Source organism: Falco punctatus, assembly GCF_963210335.1.
Source record: "Falco punctatus genome assembly, chromosome: 2".
Taxonomy (NCBI): domain Eukaryota; kingdom Metazoa; phylum Chordata; class Aves; order Falconiformes; family Falconidae; genus Falco; species Falco punctatus.
This window is the reverse complement of record NC_137581.1, coordinates 84301449-84320324: the sequence shown is the minus strand read 5'-3', so window position 1 is coordinate 84320324 and position 18876 is coordinate 84301449. Positions and strand designations below refer to the sequence as shown.

The window sequence follows — 18876 nt, the reverse complement described above, 5'->3', positions numbered from 1 at the left end:
AGACTGAGAGTGCTCAGAGGTGATAAATACATGCATCAAAACATTCATGAATAAGTATTATCTTACTAGATCAGTTTCATTATCTATCTTATGTCAAGCTGTGTTATCAATGACTAGTAAAAGTTTGGCCAGAAAAAAATGCAAACCCACATTTAATTACACAATAAACTGGCTAGAATTCCAGATTTGATTCCCTTCAGTATTTTGTATTACCTAGTCCAAAAAGGAGAAATGGGAAGTTCTAATTATATATGCAAAAGGTGAAATGCATCAGAGACTCTCTGAATTTTGAGATCATTTATGAAGCCACAAAGACTATTTATCACACACATGTGCATGCTCATGAAATTATAAGGACAGATTGTAAATTCTGCTGATGATGCTGATTCTGAAACCCTTTAAATAGTTGGAATTTGCATGAATGTTACAATTAAGGCCAGAAACTGGGAATTGTTTACTACCAGTAGCCATGGGAAGCATAGGCAACCAGATCTTTGAACTGGAGTCAGTCCACATCAGACTGACAATACTTTTATAATTTTATACTATATCAAGCAAAATTAAATCAACATTAGTTCATATATATATATATATATATACCTTCATATATATATATATCTTTGGTATATCATAGAACTTCAATTCTGTTTAGTTATATAGAATCATTGTGCAAATTCAGTCAAGCAATGTGTGTTTTGCTAAAGCATATCTTCCAGGTAGACTTAGAGTCTTGATTTGAAGGTATCTCCTAGCAGTTTGTTCTGGTGGCTACTTACTGGCATTGGAAGACATTTAAATATGAGTCTAATCTCTGACTTCCGTTAGATGCTTCAGTGTCTGACCAAAAGATCTTGTAATGACTCTCTCTGATAGATTTAAGAGATCTAGCATTAAGTATCTAGCTTTTTTCTGTATTTAGAACATAGTCATGTATGTTAGTAAAATTAGCTCCTCAGTCTTGTTCAGATAACCAAAAGAGATTGAGCCCAAAGTCTCTCATTGTAAGGCCTGATCTCCACAACAGAAATGTTTCGTGTGGTAATTGTTGTTTTGCAAATATAAACAGTTGTTCAGCACCTTTTAAAAATGCATACACAAGGACTGCTTACAGTATTCCTGTTTGTCAGTTTATTGTATGAGATGAAAATAACCTTAATCTTCCTACTCACACTTCCCTGAATGGTACACTAGAGAGCTACATTAGCAGTTCTGTTTTACCACAGCATTACTCTTGGGAGTACCTAGTGTTTTTCTTTTCTGCTGTGACCCCATCTCTTTTCAAAGCCACTGCTGTCCTTGCTGCAGTTTCTCATTCTGCATATATAACTTTATTTCTAAACCCTATTTCCAATAAAACTAAGTCTGACCGGCTTTAATTACATTACTTTCTTTAAATCTTCACTGAATACATCCTGTATTAACTTACACATTCTTTTGTTCAGGCTAATTTGACAGGCATACAACTTACTGTTTTTTAATACAAGCAGAATATTACAGTCTTCCAGTCTCTGGAATAGCCTCAGTATCTTAAGATACATAAAAATTAACATAATTGAGATAAAGAGATCTTCTGAATATCATTAAAGGATTCTGGTGTACACATGACCCTGAGTTTAATCCATTTAAAAATGTGAAATAAATACTATGCAGACGAGAGATGACTTCTACAGGAAGGGAGGATCCCCTTACAACAAAACAGAACACGTCACCTGAAACCCGAAATAAAAGTCCTCAATTAAAGACTAAGAGAAAATCAAAGGCTACCCATAGCCTGGGGTATCACATCCTTTAAGGATGCTGTCAAACTATAGGAAAGGGTACACTAGAAGTCTGTAAAACTCAGGTAGGCTCAACAAAGGGAATTGTCAAAAGTAAAGTTCCATTTACATAGAATATGTGATCAAACAGCAGGACAAAATGATTTATTAAAGCAACACATTCTCAAATTAATGTTCTGTACAATTAAGGAAAATAGAAAAGAGCATAAACTATTATTTAAACAGAAAATTAACAAGGCTGCCTCCCTGTTACCAAACCTTCAAGAACACCCATACAAAAAAAAAAAAAAAACCACAAAGCTTTTGAGTGACAACTTGCTAAAGACTTAAAGAAGCAGTAGTAAAATCTTTTCAAACACATCTGAAGCTGGTAGCCTGCCAAACTCAGAAGGGCTGATAGATGCTCAGGCTGGAAAAGGAATGCCCAAGTAAGATAAGACTGCAGCAGGAAATCTAAATTAATTCTTTGCGGTAGCATTTGCTATAGTGGTGTTCAGGGGCTTCCTACACCCACCCTAGAGCTTGTTTTGAGGTGAATGGTCAGAGGAACTTTCCCAAATTAAGGTTTCAGCAGGAAAGGTTCTGAAACAAACTGATAAAAAGGAAAACAGCAAATCACCTGAGCAAGACAGTCTTTGCCCAAAAACTCAAAAGGAACCAGCATGTGACCCATTGCTTAAGCGAACTGAAGGTACATAGAAATGAAAAAGCAGATAATGTGCTGCCAATTTTTAGACAGGTGTCTGGGATAAAATGAGAAATTACAGATGTATGTCAGTTTGTTTATATATTCCAAATAAAATTAAGAATAACAAGAAGGTGAGAAGCCACAACACAAAACTATTTGAACTCTTTGACAAAGCCAGCAGCTGTGTGAATAAGGGAGATGTGGTTGACATAGTACACCGGTTTTCCAAAAATTTATTTCTAAAATCCCTTTCCAAAGGCTTCTAAGAAAACTAAATTGCAGAAAAGGAAATGTTAGAAGATAGGATTAAAATACAGAAATGAAACCACAGGAAGAAATGCCTCATTCTCACCATGAAGGGAGATAAAAAAAGAAGTTAAAAGGCTTGCTTTTGGTATGAAAAGTCCTTAACCACTTTTTACCCCCAGGACAGACTTTCTAAGCATCATATTCTGCCTCTTAACAAACTGATCAGCTCAGAAGTGTATCTCCAGTGTCCTAGAGTACTTGTACTTTTTCTCCAATGCACAACCACAGGTTTTGTGGAACTGCTTTGTTACTTGCCATTACAATGTTATGCCTTCCAGCAATTAATACATCTATACTGTTACCAAGATATTTTTCCATATAAACTTACAGCCTGCTTTGTTGTCTCTGATCACAGATTTTTCATTAGTACTCTTAACATTCCTGAATCATTTTTCTGTACTTCATAATTACAGTAACATAGAAATTATAATCTACTTGCTTTTTCTCTTATGCTCTTATATATAAATTCACAGATTCTCTTCACACAAATTGCTTAAAATTACTCAAATTCCTGATATATCTCAAAAGCAAAGTTTTCAGATCAAGTTGTTTTCTATTTAGTTTTGACTTCCAAGTATTTTGGGCTAGTAAAACCTGGGGGGTGGGGGGTAGTGGTGTGAAGAATTCTTAATTTATTTTTGTACTTTTTATGCATTTGAACATTTAGATTCATTCCTCTTTAAATTTTCCTCAATTTTGGAAAATCAAGTATTTTTTTCTGGACAATCTAAATAAACAACACAGCCCAAAGATTATCTTTCTGAAAAACAGCTATTATGTTTGGGAGGGAACACCCTGTATGTATTTTTAAATGATATTGCATACATTTAGATAATTTAGATCATAGTATTATTTGCATCACACCTTCAACAGGCATTTCCCTAAAAACTGTCAAATACGTCAATTGAAACACTTTTCTTAACACATGGAAAGAACCTGGCAATTCTCTGCTGAAAGAGCATCTTTCCGTTTCTTTTTGCAACTAACTTTACCAGACAAACATTCCTGCTAGTCTTGTTTAGCACTAAGCCTTGAAATTGTGTAAACTCTGATGTCCTGTCAACTTTTACTCAGTGAAAACACAGTGGAATCATTGCTTTTCTGCTCACTTGCATTGTTAAACATATAAAACCTAGGGGTTTATCCCTACTTACCTGTAAACATGACACCAAACAGTGACTTTATAGATGAGTCTTTATCGATATAATAAATCTGGCTAGCCCAAAGCCAATTTCTTTCAAGTATCCTCATTCTCAAGTAATTATAACCTAATTTTGCTCTGAATTTCTTCTCTTGTCAAGGCAACCCACAAGACAGAACATAGTTCTTACTCTCAGGAATACTCAGAAGTCACTTCTGGAGTTAAGAAAATCTACTAAAGCTTTAGGTCCCTGAAAAGATGTAAATAAGTAGATTAAATTCTAAAACTGCTCTTGACCTTTCCTTCAGTTGTATCTTGGTGTTTCTGTTTCCAAACTAAAGAACTTGTATGGCTGAAAACAGGTCTGGTATTAGAACTTCATTTGCTACTGTATAGATCCGAAGTTCAGGGATTTGGGGATTTCTTTTGCTGTTTTTTGTTAGGTTTTATTAAAGAGTTTTACTTTACCAGGTAGTAGATGCTGGGAAAACAAGACTGAAACACCACAGGCAATGGAGATAATTGCAATATAATCATGCTGAAACAGAGATGGTTCATTCCCAACTGACAGAACAAGATTGTATCTGTCTGTTTCTGTTTTCTGCACACATTTAAAAAAAAAACAGGCAGAAAAAAATAGACACTCTTCTTTTTCTTTCCAGCCCAGAAAATGTTTATTCTAAAAAAAAAAATAATTCCAAGTTGACGGCATTGTTTTGATATGATGCCTTTTGCTCCACGTACGATTTGCTAAACCAGAATGTGATGTTCTTAGAACTCTATGGGCAACTCAAAACAGAGAATACTATTACAAGCATAAACTCACACTTACGTATGCAACTACTGTTCTAAACTTGCATCAACATTTTGAATGCATTTGAAGTCTCTTCTTAGAGCCTAAGCAACATATTTTGACGTGTTATGAGATAAACTGTTTGACTTTAGGTGTGTATCTCTTATCATCTCACTATGGGGATTCAATGACAAAAATTTCTTAGCCCGCCTTATGCAACTATCAGGTCATGATCTTGTCAGATCTCATAAAACAAAACAAATTTTAGTCAGTACTTCAGATGGAAATCACCAGTAAAAAGGAGTGAGCACAAATCTTCTGAAGATAAGAATGTATCTGCTTTAATATTTAATTGCCACTATCTTCTATTTTAGTCTCTCCCTTGGTCCACAGGCTTTCACCCTTGATAGTTAGGGTTAAGCATCTGTCATTAATGGTCAGGGCAAGCCAGAACCTTCCATATGTTAGCTACTGCAAATGCAATCAGCGTCACTATAAGAAAGCTTAGTTATATTTAGTTTTTTCAGACCTTTCCCTATTTTGGTGGGGTTTGGTTTTTGTGTTGTTGTGTTTGTTTGTTTGTGGTTTTTTTGTGGTTTTGGGGTTTGTTTTTTTTTTTTTGTTTGGTTTGTTTGGTTTGGGGGGTTTTTTGTTTTTTTTTTTTTTAATATGGAAACCTTGGAAGCATAGAAAGCTGTGTACTTTCTATTACATGTAGTTACCTGAAGAGGGGTGGGGATGGTGCAAATACAAAACCCAGTCATATCTCTGTATCCATTCCTTAATAATGCACTGATTTCTTCAGCTAATATTTATCTACAGTAATTACATTATTGAATTGAAAGTTCTGTATTTAAAACACAGGATTACTAAATTAAAACGTCAATGAAAATAAAACTTGAGCTTTCAATTTTCAGATTAAAATTTTCACAGGTGTCCTCCAAGTCTCATTGCACCTTATATGACACACTAAAATCATCAGTTTTCTCTTCCAGAGCTGAACATCCTTTTATAACCCAGTCTGGTGTCTTGTCCTACTTCTCTTTAGTGATGCAAATAAGCTGTTCTTCCTGTGCGTGATTTCTTAATTTTATTGTGAAATTTTTAAAATGTTATAAAATTCTGCTGAACAAATCAGTGTTGTAAGCCATACACTTTTAACCTTATACTTCATATCACGTCCTGAAGAGTTATCAGTTGTGAAATCCCCTTACTTATACTCACTAGATATGCTTTCCTCTACTCACATGAATGAGAATATATTACTACCCTATCAGCCACAAACTGAAATTTCTGTTCTCTGTGTCCCCTTTCCTTGTCCTTTCCTTAAAATTATTTTTCATCCTGTGTCTGCTACACCAGCCGTTAAATACGCTGTCAAGCATCAGCAGTTATATATTGGCTCGAAAATAGAAAAGATTCTTCTCTCCCAATTTAACATAGCTGTCTATCATTCAGCTGCATTGCACATCACTGATGATGAAGGAAGATTTGGCTTGGTGTCCTGAAAACTGTAGACTTCTAGGGTGTTTTGGGTGGGAGGTAGATATGGACGCTATAGGGGAGCTGGAATTTTACTGTTAATTTATTTGAAATACTTTATCCTAATGTTACACACTTCTTACATTGGCATCAAATATATGTTTTCTTTTTTTAAAAAAAAAGCTGAATTACAGTGATATTTTCAAATTCAATGTGCACTCTTTCCACAGCATTTTTACCAAATATTTGCAGAGCTAATATAGCAATAAAAAGAATATTAGATACAATTCCAGCTTTAAATAAAACATCAACAACACCCTTAGATGCGTCTTTAAGGGTACTTTTTTTAGCAGTAACAGGCATTGATTTCTTTCTACAAAAATCTTTCCAGGTTGGTAGTTATTGAAATTTTCTTTGAGTGGGTACCCTTAATGCTCTTCTCATAGTATATGACTGTACTTTACAGAATGTAAAATATAAATTTAAAAAAGACATTTTGTCTAGTTCCCTACAATATGTAATATGTAATCGCTTTCAATATGTAAAGAGCTCACCACTGCTAGCAAAGGATAAATCAAAATTTAGACTTCATTCTGCTCACGTGCACACACAACATCCATGTGTAACAACCCCCTGTAGAGTCATCTATGAACAAGAACTATTGTTCATGAAAAATGATCAGTTAATAAGTGTATGTTGTATATATTTAGTTTTTTCTTTTTCATTTAGAATAAATATTTTTTTCATATAAATTATTTGGAGCAGACTAGCTATTAAGCACATGTGATGATTTATGTTCCTTATTTTTCAAATTTGACTGGCCCTAGCAATCTAAGAATTATACTAAAAAGATGTAACATTCCTTTGGTAAACTTTTCCAGAAAATCTCTATCATGTTAGATTCACAGATTTTTTTTTCTCCGGATTTTTTTTTTTTAATAGGATTTTAATGGATTACCTTAGACTGACAACATAAACTTCAAAGTTTATGCCAGATACAAAACTAGTTAAAATAATCTTTCCAAAGACATATAAACCCTTTACAATCAGGTTTTGGGTACTTTTAACAGTGTTTCTAGATAAATCCAATTGGTTCATATGTCACAGGTAAAAACTGCAATTTTTCTGTATAAGTAGATCCATCACTCCACTGAAAATTATTTATTAATTAAACCTTCTTTTAACTGGCCCCAGATATCTCTCTCCACATTTAGTTTCCAAGTGTAGAAAATCTGCACCTAATTTTGAGGGGAAATCTGTAAAACACACATTAAGGTAATGCTGGAATCCTATTATATTAAAAGCTCAAAATGACGCAAAAAGGCAGACACTAATATTCATTTTTACTATGTGACAAATATTTTATCCTTGCAAAAGCAATGCTACACTTTCTTCTTCCAAGGAAGTTAGTAATTTATGGTTGTCACCCTTAGGTTTGAGCTCATGAGTTTTCTCATATAAGAGTTATACTTATTCAATAAATATAATCAATATATATAGCTTTTTGCATTACATGACAAGATAAACTTTGCTTTCAGCTGCCATTTTTTGCATGAGCGTATTTGAGTAACCCTAATGTTTCAATGAATATTCATTTAATGTATTCCTTACAACATAGCTTGGAAAAAAATTTTAATATTCCTCAGACATTAATCTTGTTCTTAAAAGATACGATGTTATAATTCACTTTAGAGCAACTTCCATAAACTTAGAGTGTGCCTTACATTTTTTATCAAACCTAGGTCATAGAGAGGGTCAGTTCTAAAGTGACGTTGAATTTGGAAGGTTGCATTGGATTGTCCATCTAAATCAGAGTTGAAGTATCAAAGTGGTGCACTTCAAAATGCTGCAATTTAAAATGAAAATGTGATGCTTTCATGTGTAAAAAATGTACTTAATATTGAATTCATATTTTTTTTCCTAGTTAATATAATACATATAGGCAGGATTTGTGAAGAAGAACATTCTACAAGTGGGAAATCTACAAACTAGAGTAGGGTTCCTTTTCTTTAGGAATTGTCCTAAACTAGATAATGACTATAGCTCCAAAGCCTTTTGTCACTTGGGAAAATTTGGAAACAGAAATGAGAATAGTTTTCTAAAATGTAAAAACAAACCAACATTTTAGCTCTTGTAATTAGCTGTGATCCAGGAAACAAAGATCTGAAAAAGTCTCTGATCTCTTATAAGGCAGAGTCCCAGAACCTCTCTGTTTAATTTGCCTTAAAAGCCACCTTTTCAAAGGAAGATCACCACCTTACAGTGGAAACACAGATACCACTAGCCTATAAATGATATTTCTTTTCCCTAAAATGTCTCCAAAACTGTAAGAAGACAGAATTTTAACACTGCAGTCAGCTTATTTCAAAGAAAGGGATGATTAATGCTGTTGACATCTTCCATTTTTAAAGCTTAGTCTTCCATGCTATTAATATCATCGCAGTATGATGCCGTAACACCATTTCTCACCTTCACTTCATAAAGACACTTTCTTATCTCCATCTCCCAGGTAACAGCTTCAAAAAAATCATCCAGCAGATCTGCTATGTCTATGGGATTTGGAAAACAGAAAATATCTCTTTAACTCAGAATATTCTTCATGCCCTTCATAAACTCTCAATATGTTATATATGATGATGTCACAGCTCTCCCTTCTCCCTTGCAGTTGGGCAATAGAATGTAAATACAGCAAATATGGTTCTTCCCTGCTACAGGGGCTTTCTTCGATCTCCATTTGTATTGTATTCTGCACTGGTCCAGAGCACATACCTTTCATTAAATTAGTCCAGCCTGCTATCACCTGTTTATTGGCAACACACATCTATCTGCTGCTGTACACTGGGGCAGAACTCGGGGTCTGATCTGGTTCACATGTGAAAGCCTTTTTCTGAGGAAATTGTGGCATGGGGAGTAAACTCAGAGCATATACCAGTATGCCATCCAGGTACCAAGCACTTGTGACACTAGTAAATATAGATTTAACTGAGAGATCAAAAATTGAACAATAACACAGGCAATATATTTGACATTAGACTCCATCTCCCCTCACCTCTTTAACGCCTGCAGGCAACATGACATATGTGAACACAAAGTATGAAAAGCTTAAGAAAATTCCAAATGCTGACCACAAATTCAGCACATTTTAGCAATATAGGAGTTGAAAACTCACTGGATTTGGCCAGGGAGGGGTGGGGGGAGTAGGGAGAGGGGGGAATATTCTACCATAGTAATAGTTGAAGGAATACGCTTTGGAAGAATAAATTGAAAGGACTGTCACAAATTTTACCAAAGTAGGTCCACAATGTCAATTACATTTCTTGACTCTGTCTTCTTTAGTAAGAGTATATAGCCACACACTGAAAAAAAAACCCCAGACTTGCATCATAAGCCACATAATGTTCACTGAAGAGGTGGGATGAAATGGATGTTTAGGAGGTGAAACGATCTACTACATAAGGAATCTGTCCTGAATGAGACACTGAAAGTCAACAGAGCACCTCTGGGGAGCGCTGGCAGGTTTCAGGCAGGATGGTCTGTATGCCTGGAAGTAGCCCACACCTCAGGCACGTTTGTATCGCGTGGCTTTCTCAACATTCTGCCTTTATAGTATTATTTCATCTTTTGCTGCCTGGCTGTATTATTCTTAGTCTACAAGATTAACATGTCTCAATTGGTTAACTCAAAATCAGACCATCACCACAAACAGAATCTTTGTGGTAATTTATTGGAAGATGATACTTTTTCAGTTACTACATAATGGTTTTAGAAGTTTGAATAGCAAGCAAGAGGAACTGGAACATTTCACTGATTAGAATAAATTTGATACAATTGGAGATTATATAGTGAAGTGATTGCTTAGAATACTAACACACTTTTAAAAGACTATTTAACTTCTAATGTGAAAATAAATTATATTTGCTTTAAGAATGTTATTTGATTATTATTATTACCTTAGTTCAAAGACTTGGCAAAGAATGAAGCTGAGGCTAAGTACTCAGGATAATCCAGTCTAAGAGTAGACTAAGCACATAATTCCAAAGAGGGAGAAAGACAAGAACAACTCAAGAAGAAAAGTAAAAAAAAAAAAAACAAAAAACCACGAAGTAGCTAATTGTTATGCAATGATGAAAAGACAGTAAAATACAGAAAAACTAGTATAACCAGTATGAAGCTAAAGATCTGAAAACAACTATTGCTAAATAAATATTTTATTTTTCTTTTCTTTTTCTTCAGAAGGATTTTTACGGAAAGACAATGATTACAATCTTCACATGCACAAAAGATTGCTACTGAAAGTGATGTCCCAGTCCCTGGTGGGAAGAGTAACAAATGGTGGGCAGCTTTAGTACAGGTGAAAAGTATCAGGAAAGCTTCACAATGGTAAGGGACAAGAAGAATTACGAAAGATTACTTAGGTCAGTGGTCCTTAAACTATGGCCCACGGTCTGGATACAGCCCCCCAGGGTCCTCATTCCAGCCCCTGGTATTTACAGAACCACCACACACACAACCCTGCCGGGGGTTGGGGCAGGGAACCAAGCAGCCGCAGATGACTGCATGCCACTGCATCCACACACCGGCCCCCTGGTTAAAAAATTTGAGGACCCTTGACTTAGGTCATGCAGTCTTCATTAGTAAATAGCCTTAAAGAACATCCTCAAGGAATGTTTGTCAAAATTCAGAAGATAACCTACCAGTTTACATCTAACACAGTCTCACTTTCCACCAAATGCCTCAACACACCTCCATTCACTGCCATAATGTTTAGCTCACATGAAACTAGAATTCTTGGCACTCTGTTAACAAACACAGAGCTAAGATTGCAGTCCCAAGCAGATGCAACTATGATCAAGTTCATGTCCGTCAGTTTCTTAACCCAATGAATACAAGCAAGTTATGTACTAAACTTCTCTGCTTCTACTTGCTTTATACAACTTTTAAAATTACTCCAATTCTTAAGAGGTTTTGTCAAAGGTCTAATAATTTTGCTCCATTTGCCAGATTTGTCTTTATTTGTATTGACTTTTTTATTTGTTTGGGTTTTTAGGTCTTTGTCTACCTATATCTTACCTTTGGGAAAAGCCAAAGGTAACTTTGCCTGGGTATTGACCTGTAAGGTCTCAGATAATGAACAGAAAGATTACCCCTCGTTGCTATTATGCCGGCATAGAAAGTTGCTAAGGGTGATCCTGGAAAAAAGGGGTCCTTAAATTTCCCTGTGGGCTCTCTGAAGGCTTTAGGAAAATCATCAGAAATATTTAAGGATGCATATACAAACCAATATAAACCATGCAATGAGGAATGGGATGGGAAAAAGGAGAAAGATGCATTATGTCAGTGTAGTGGAAAAGCCACCAATACTAATTGCTTGGAGAAGATCCAAAAAATGATGGAGTAAAATAACCTAGTTCGGTTTTTTTGTTTTGTTTTGTTTTGCATCTTGGCAGAAATAGTATTCATTGGCCAAGTTTAGCATAGCACTGCACATTTTAAGAGGGTATAAACTGTGACATGCTAGGAAATCACTTGCCAGATGAACAGCTTGGGTAAACTGTGTGACACTGACATTTTAACATGTCTGAAAAAGTAAAAGCCGGCTCAGAAGTCGTGTACACAGTCACAGTTGATATACTCTTGGCACAGTAAGATAAACTGTACTCAGATGATTTTTAGTCATCAGGTTCCTTAAAATGATACTCAAGTGTTTCCCTGTGCCTCATCACAATGAATACAAAACATAAAATACATTTATACATATAATAATTATGTTACTCCAAAGACAGAAAACCTTATTGGTTATAGTTTGGGGGGTTTTGTGTGTTGTTTTCTTTTTTAAATAGGTGATATTGTTATACTACATAAAATAACTCCATAAATTAAACTTTTTGGCTATTATGTGTTCTTTGATACATATTTAACACCAATGAACTGTAGCCAGAAAAATTCAAATATGAAATAAGTGTGATTGTGGGAAAAGATTTTCATGGTACTGAAAGAACACACCGATGTGTAATTAATGCCTTTTTGAACTTTTATTTCAGTCAAACAAAAGTTATTGAATGAAATACAGAAGTACATGATTAGTGAAACTATGTCCCGGGACAGGCAGATCAAACTATCAGACAAAAAAAAAAAAAAAAAAAAAAAAGGCAGCAGAAAAGCAGTATGTATTCTTTAAATCTCAGAAGCGTGCTCAAAAATATGGCACTTCTTTCTTGTAAAGGCTTAGTAAACCTTTCATAAGTCTTAGCAGCTAAGGCCTGTTAGAAAGTCTTTAATAATCCTCCGGGTGTTATGCTCTCTAGGTGTAATATGCTGTGATGAAATATGCTTCCAATGGTTAAATGTTCTTTATTATGAAATTGCAAGTCATATTCTATTATTGTCAACACAATAAATTCAAAATAGGCTTACTGAAGACAAAGTTAGCCCACTTTTATATTAGTGTCACGCAAGCAAGTACTCATATGCAAGTTATTTAAAAGCTACACTCAAGCAACGCAAGTCTTTCATTTGAGAGGCAAACACCATTAAATCAATTGAATTATAGAAATTACCTTGGAATTTAGAAGCTGCTGTAAAATCAGTTGCTGTGTTTCCCTAAAAGTTCTATATATCTTAGCTTGGAATTCAGCAGCTTTAAAAAATATCAAAAAGACCCAAGAAATGGTGAACACTACATATGTTCATTTTTCATACAGAACTTCATTAATATTTAAAGATTTTACCCCTTCTACCTACTAGAAAACTAATTTTAACATGTCCTGGAATATACATGAATTTCTAACTGAATCTTTAACTATGACTTAACTTTGATTTTATTATATGAACTTATATGAGACTTCATTGAGAAGACAGCTTACTTCCAGACAGGATTCACTTTAAAATTCTCTACCACCGTCTACCAGGCTCACCATATGAGGTTTCCTTTAAAAAATGTGCTAAATCTTAAGGCCGAGAATGCCTATTTCCTAAGTGAAGATAAGGCAGAACTACAAAAATTATACTCACGCATTCTATAGAGTGAATCCTGACCTTAATTTATTAGAAATATTTTTATTACCAATAAAAATTACTTTTTCCATACTACAGGTGGTATGCTAAAAATATGAAATTAACCAAAAGCATTTTATCAAACCTAATATAGTCTTACTGTAATGTTTTATAGAAACACACCAAGGCAAATGCAAAGGCATTAAATCTGACAAGGATCCATTTATTTTCTTTTTCAGCATAACTCTTTGACTTTAAAAGGAATCTTTCAATCAAGTTCATTGGGATTTGTATCACTTTTTATTCCAAGCTCATCCACAAAGTAGGCATTCGATCTCCTAAGCATTCTCCTAAGGCAAAACAAAAAAGGCAAGACAAAGCAACACCACACACACACAAAAGGCAACATTATTCTGGGATAAAGCCTGTGTGTTCCCTGAAGAAGATATTATTGATGAGTATAATTTTCTGTCCTCTTTAACATGTTTCTGCTGAGCACTTCGGTCATTTTAGTAAAACTATATTTATTTCTCTATATATCCAGAAAATATGGAATCAGTTTTATGAAACAGAATCCTGAGCACAATGATGAAGTGGGCAGATTTTCATTAGATTTCAGCAAAACCTATTGCAGAGTTGTGTGACCAATTTATATTTTCAATAAAATAAGAAATTATGAAGTCAAATTCCATTAATCTTCAAGTAGAAGGGCTTTATATTAATGTACTTCCACACTAAATAAAACCAGCCCTTCATTAATTTTGTTAATATTGTCTGGCATATTAAAAGATATTGAGTTTTATCAGGTTGTTCTTACTAATTTCTCAATATATTCATGGGCAAATAAAGCTGTAGATAACTGATAAATCCAGAGAGTTTTAATGAAAGCGATTCTCTAATTCTTTCTAACATTCAACAATAATTAGTATATATATGTCACTTACACTATGAAAGAAGTAGCGTTTTTCCTAGATAACAGAAGTTTACTTTAATATCTTACCAGGAACACTAATCATGTTTTTATAATTGATTCTAATCCTCAAAAACACAAAAGCCTTTGTACAGCCAGCAAAACCACAGGAATTACTGTTATTTTACTTACTGCACTGCAACTTTTCTATGAGGTTTGTCATTATTAGGGGATACATTTTTAAACTTCTATGAAATTTGTCTGAAACAATGTGGACATAAGGGACCATGATGTGTTGCCAATTGAAAATAACTGGACAGCAATTTAGAGATGCACATTTCCCATGTTTCATACACACTATGCACATTTTTTTAAAAAATTAAAAGTCTGATCTTGCTAGGTTCTGTGTCCTGCACATTATTTAGTGCTGCAAATATCCACAATCATGACATACAAAACATTTATGCTAGATGCTTTTTCTTTAGCTGTATCTTTAAGACATCTGCTACATAAAAACCATGATTTACTGCAATTACAATGTGATTACTATATGAAGCCTAAGCAAAAAGTATGATGTAAAATATGCATTTAACAATTCAAAACAATGTAATACTAATTGCCATATTGTACAGCAAGTAATACTGATTTCAATGCAGTATCATATCACTTTCAAAGAGTAATAACTTTTATGTGTATTCTAGAAGAGGGACTCTGAATGAAGCCTACACTTTCATATTTAGAAAAAGTATATGTTCCTTAAAAAAGCAGCAAACACCATTCAGTATTATTCAATACAAACCCCTCAAAAAATATCTCTATATTGTAAAATTAATGCTTTTCAAACATTTTTTCCCAAGGACACTTTCCAATTTATAAATTGTATTTTTTTACAACTTATACAAATTATAAATTTCCAAGTATAAATGCGAACATGAATTCTGATACATGAATATTCACTCAAAAGAAACGAACTTTGTCTTGAAGATTCTAAACATATAGGACACAGGAATCCCTGTTGTACTTCCTGACATTTTTACCTGTTCATACCTTCATCTCTGTATAGAAAAGTAAGGAACATTTGAAAGATCCTTGAGATCAGTCTACAACATGGCACTTACAAATCATGCTTTTAATAAACCCCACTATGACACACAAGACATTAAAAGGAGTAATAAAGAAAATATGTTACATGATCTCTCCATAAATTTATTGGTAGGAAATTAGGCAAACCAGTTGAAACAGAAGCATGAGAGTGAGATTTTGCTAATCTTCAAGGAAATATGTCAGTCAAAAGTTCAATGGAACACAATAAATACACCATAGTGCAAAAACAGAAAAGGAAAAAGCAAGGGCCTTTCAGTACAGATAAACAAACATGTGCTCAGGACTCAAAAAACCTCCCAAAAATCTCACCTGAAGAAAACACACTATATTTGTCAAGAGAGAAAATTTTTGTGGATGTGTAAGGTTACTATAGATAGTGAAACTAATATTCAGTAAACAGTAATATGAACCCTGACAGATACTTCAAGCTAAAGGAAAAGGATGTGCCAGTTCATTGCAAATCAGTTCAAATCTTGGATGTGAACTGAAGTGTGATATTTAACAGACATAATGACACCACAAACTATCTTCTAAAGTATTTACTCAGCTCACAGAAAAGCAGTGATGGCTGGCCAGATACATTCTAAAATCTGACATGTCATTTACCTATTGCCTGATTGTTGCTGCATAATCTCTAACACATATACACAAACTACCTAAATATAAAATTTTACACATTTGTTGATGCATGCATCCTATGCAAGCCATTGTATGGTTTGAACTTCCAATCAGTGCCATATTAGCAAATATAAATAGTCCAATAATATTTTAATTATTTTTTATGCACAGAAGTAGTAAAAACTGGAGATAAGCAATATTCCAATCCTTTCTGCTAATATTATAATACTATTCAAATTATTCTTGCTTACTTATACTTCTATAATTTCATTAAGGTACGTTAAATGAACAATCACCATAATTCATATTGTAAATTTAATTTGACTCTTCACAATGTTGTCTGCGTTTTTATCTCCTCCTATTTAGAAAAGGCAGGGCTCACAAATTAAAGAGACAGAGAACCCTGAGTTTTTGCAATAGCAGCAACAAATAAGATTTAGGACAAGAGTTAATAATGGTGAAGTAAGAGATTATTAATTTATCCTACTTGTTTCCATTTTAAAACTCACTGATATTTGCTAATATCTTTGCTAAACTAACTTTCCAATTCAAAACCGTGCAAGCCAGTTGTCTTCCCCAGGCTGCTTTTTTTGATTTTTCCAGACAAAGTCATCCAGTAACAGCTACTCTAAGAAAATACACACTTTTCCCACAGTAACAGCTTTTAGATGTTTTGCTGAGAAGGTGTAGCACATTATTTAGAGCAGGGTGTGACATTTTTTGAAGGAGTCATCTTACAGAAACGCGTTTTTTACTTCCTGTGAAAATCCACTCAAAGTTTGCAAAAAGTTTATAATCTCTGAAGATTATTTTGTTGTGCACATATATATACACGAGAGGTGCATACATATACAAGAAAGGTTTACCAGTGTCTGATGCTTAAACAACCTGTGAAAGCCAATCTGCACATAATATGTCCTAGCCACTCAATTCCCACATCAACCATGGCTACAGGAGCAGCTTTGAAAACCTGGAAGAATTATACTTGACAAATGATATAAAATGCATGTTCAAGAACTAGCATAACTTAACAGTGACACATATGGCTTTTTCTATTTGCTAGAAAAAGTATTCCTCACTTAGTGGGTCACATTAGTAGCTTTTTTACAAATACTTACACCGTTTTGGAGGGAATTAACACAACTACCCCATTTTTTAAAAAATGTTGATAATCAGCCTTTTAAAGCCTTTCCTCAACACTCAACTCAACCACTACTCTGGACAGCCTGTTCCAGTGCTTGACAATGTTTCCAGTGAAGAAATTTTTCCTACAATACAGTCTAAACCTCCCCTGGCACGACATTGCCTCTTGTCCTATTGGTTGTTACCTGGGAAAAAAGGCTGACAGCGACCTTGCTACAGCCTCCTTACAGGCAGTTGTAGAAAGCAATAAGGTCCCCCCTGAGCCTTCTTTTCTGCAGGCTAAACAAGCCCAGTTCCCTCAGCCGCTCCTCATAAGACTTGTGCTCCAGACCCTTCACCAGCTTCACTGCCCTTCTCTGGACACGCTCCAGCACCTCCATGTCCCTCTTGCAGTGAGGGGCCCAAACTGAACACAGCACTCGACGTGCAGCCTCACCAGTGCCCAGCACAGGGGGACGGTCCCTTCCCTTGTCCTGCTGGTCACACTGTTTCTGGTACAAGCCAGGGTGCTGTTGGCCTTCTTGGTCAGATGATACAGTTTACTTTAAATTCTCCGGGAAGAGAGAAAGGACTTGTTTGAGAGATGCATTACATTCTAAATGGCAAAACATGTCAGTGGTGAGCAGCTTTTTAAAAAAATGTTATTTGGCCATGAATAAATACCACCTGGCCTTTTAACTTAATTTAACTGCCAATTGCTTCTGAGAGTGACAGACACACTCTGGACCAACCTACAGCAAACAGCAAGGACCTACAGGCAGAGAATGCAGTACAAACGAAATTCATAGCTTCTTATGGTCATCAAGTGATGATAAAGGCCAAAGACTTCAGTAGGATACCCCTCAAAAAGGCCACAAGGGCTTCTGAATTCAGGCTGACTCTCACCGTGATGATGCCAGCATCATACAGCAACTGAATATGCTCAGTCTATGACTGCAATGGTTGAGACTTTATAGTTTTATCCGGTACTGGTAATCAGCACAAACCAGTAACACACACCATTTGAACCTTTTTTGATTTCTGAAATGTATGTTTGCGGATGGAAGGAGCAGTGACTTACGAATATCTGAATTTTCTGTAGAAATATTTAATGAGGTATATTATAGAAAGATAAATGGGGAAAAAACGTGCCAAAACAAGGTTACTTGGTGAGCTTCTTTCTACTTAATAAAAAAAGTCATCTCTTTCACAGAGAAAGTCCTGCTACAAAATAAGTGCCAAATGCCATAAACAGAAATACATAATGCCTTGAAAAGTGCATCCAAATCTCTGTTACGTTTCTTGCACAGACATACTCTCACTCTCTGACAACAATGCATAAAATGCCATCTGTCTTTGGCCACAATGGGAAACAGTAGTTCTCTAATACTTATAATTTCATAAGTATGTCAAGAACAAATAGGACCCTGCTGTGCCCACAGAGAAAGCTAAGGAAATATTATGCCAGAGACAGTAGACATCGTAACAAATAAATCACTCTAATGGACAAGAAATATCTCTTGCTTACCCAGTAAAAATGCCAGAGTAGTCCTTTTCTGGTTAGTTAGGCAAATGTACCTCATGAATGTATGAGAATGCAAGAACATCCAGTGCCTGGGATAAATTAAAAGCCAGATTTCTTTATGGGCCATTTATTTTGCAGCTGCTGTAGAAATAAAAGCCCTTAGTAAATTCCAGCAGCAGGCTACCAAGTGGACAAGAGGAACCAAGGTATGAGAGAAATTAATCTATGAAAAAAATGAGGTGAATTTACAGTTTTTTACTAAGAAAACCATGACTTACACAACTAGAATTACCTAATCACAGGCTTTAGGAACAGCTTAACTATAGCTTCAAAGGCAGATAATGGCAGTAGTATGTGATATAAACTTGTCTAGTTAGGAAAGTTTAGCACTACTTGTAAAAGAATTATAATAA

The 18876-nt window shown here is 34.8% G+C and overlaps 1 protein-coding gene across 1 annotated transcript in view; it reads right to left on the bottom strand.

Annotated features, from left to right (window-relative positions):
* CFAP47 (cilia and flagella associated protein 47) overlaps positions 1-18876 on the bottom strand; it is a 374253-nt gene that overhangs the window by 133433 nt on the left and 221944 nt on the right. The window lies entirely within an intron of this gene.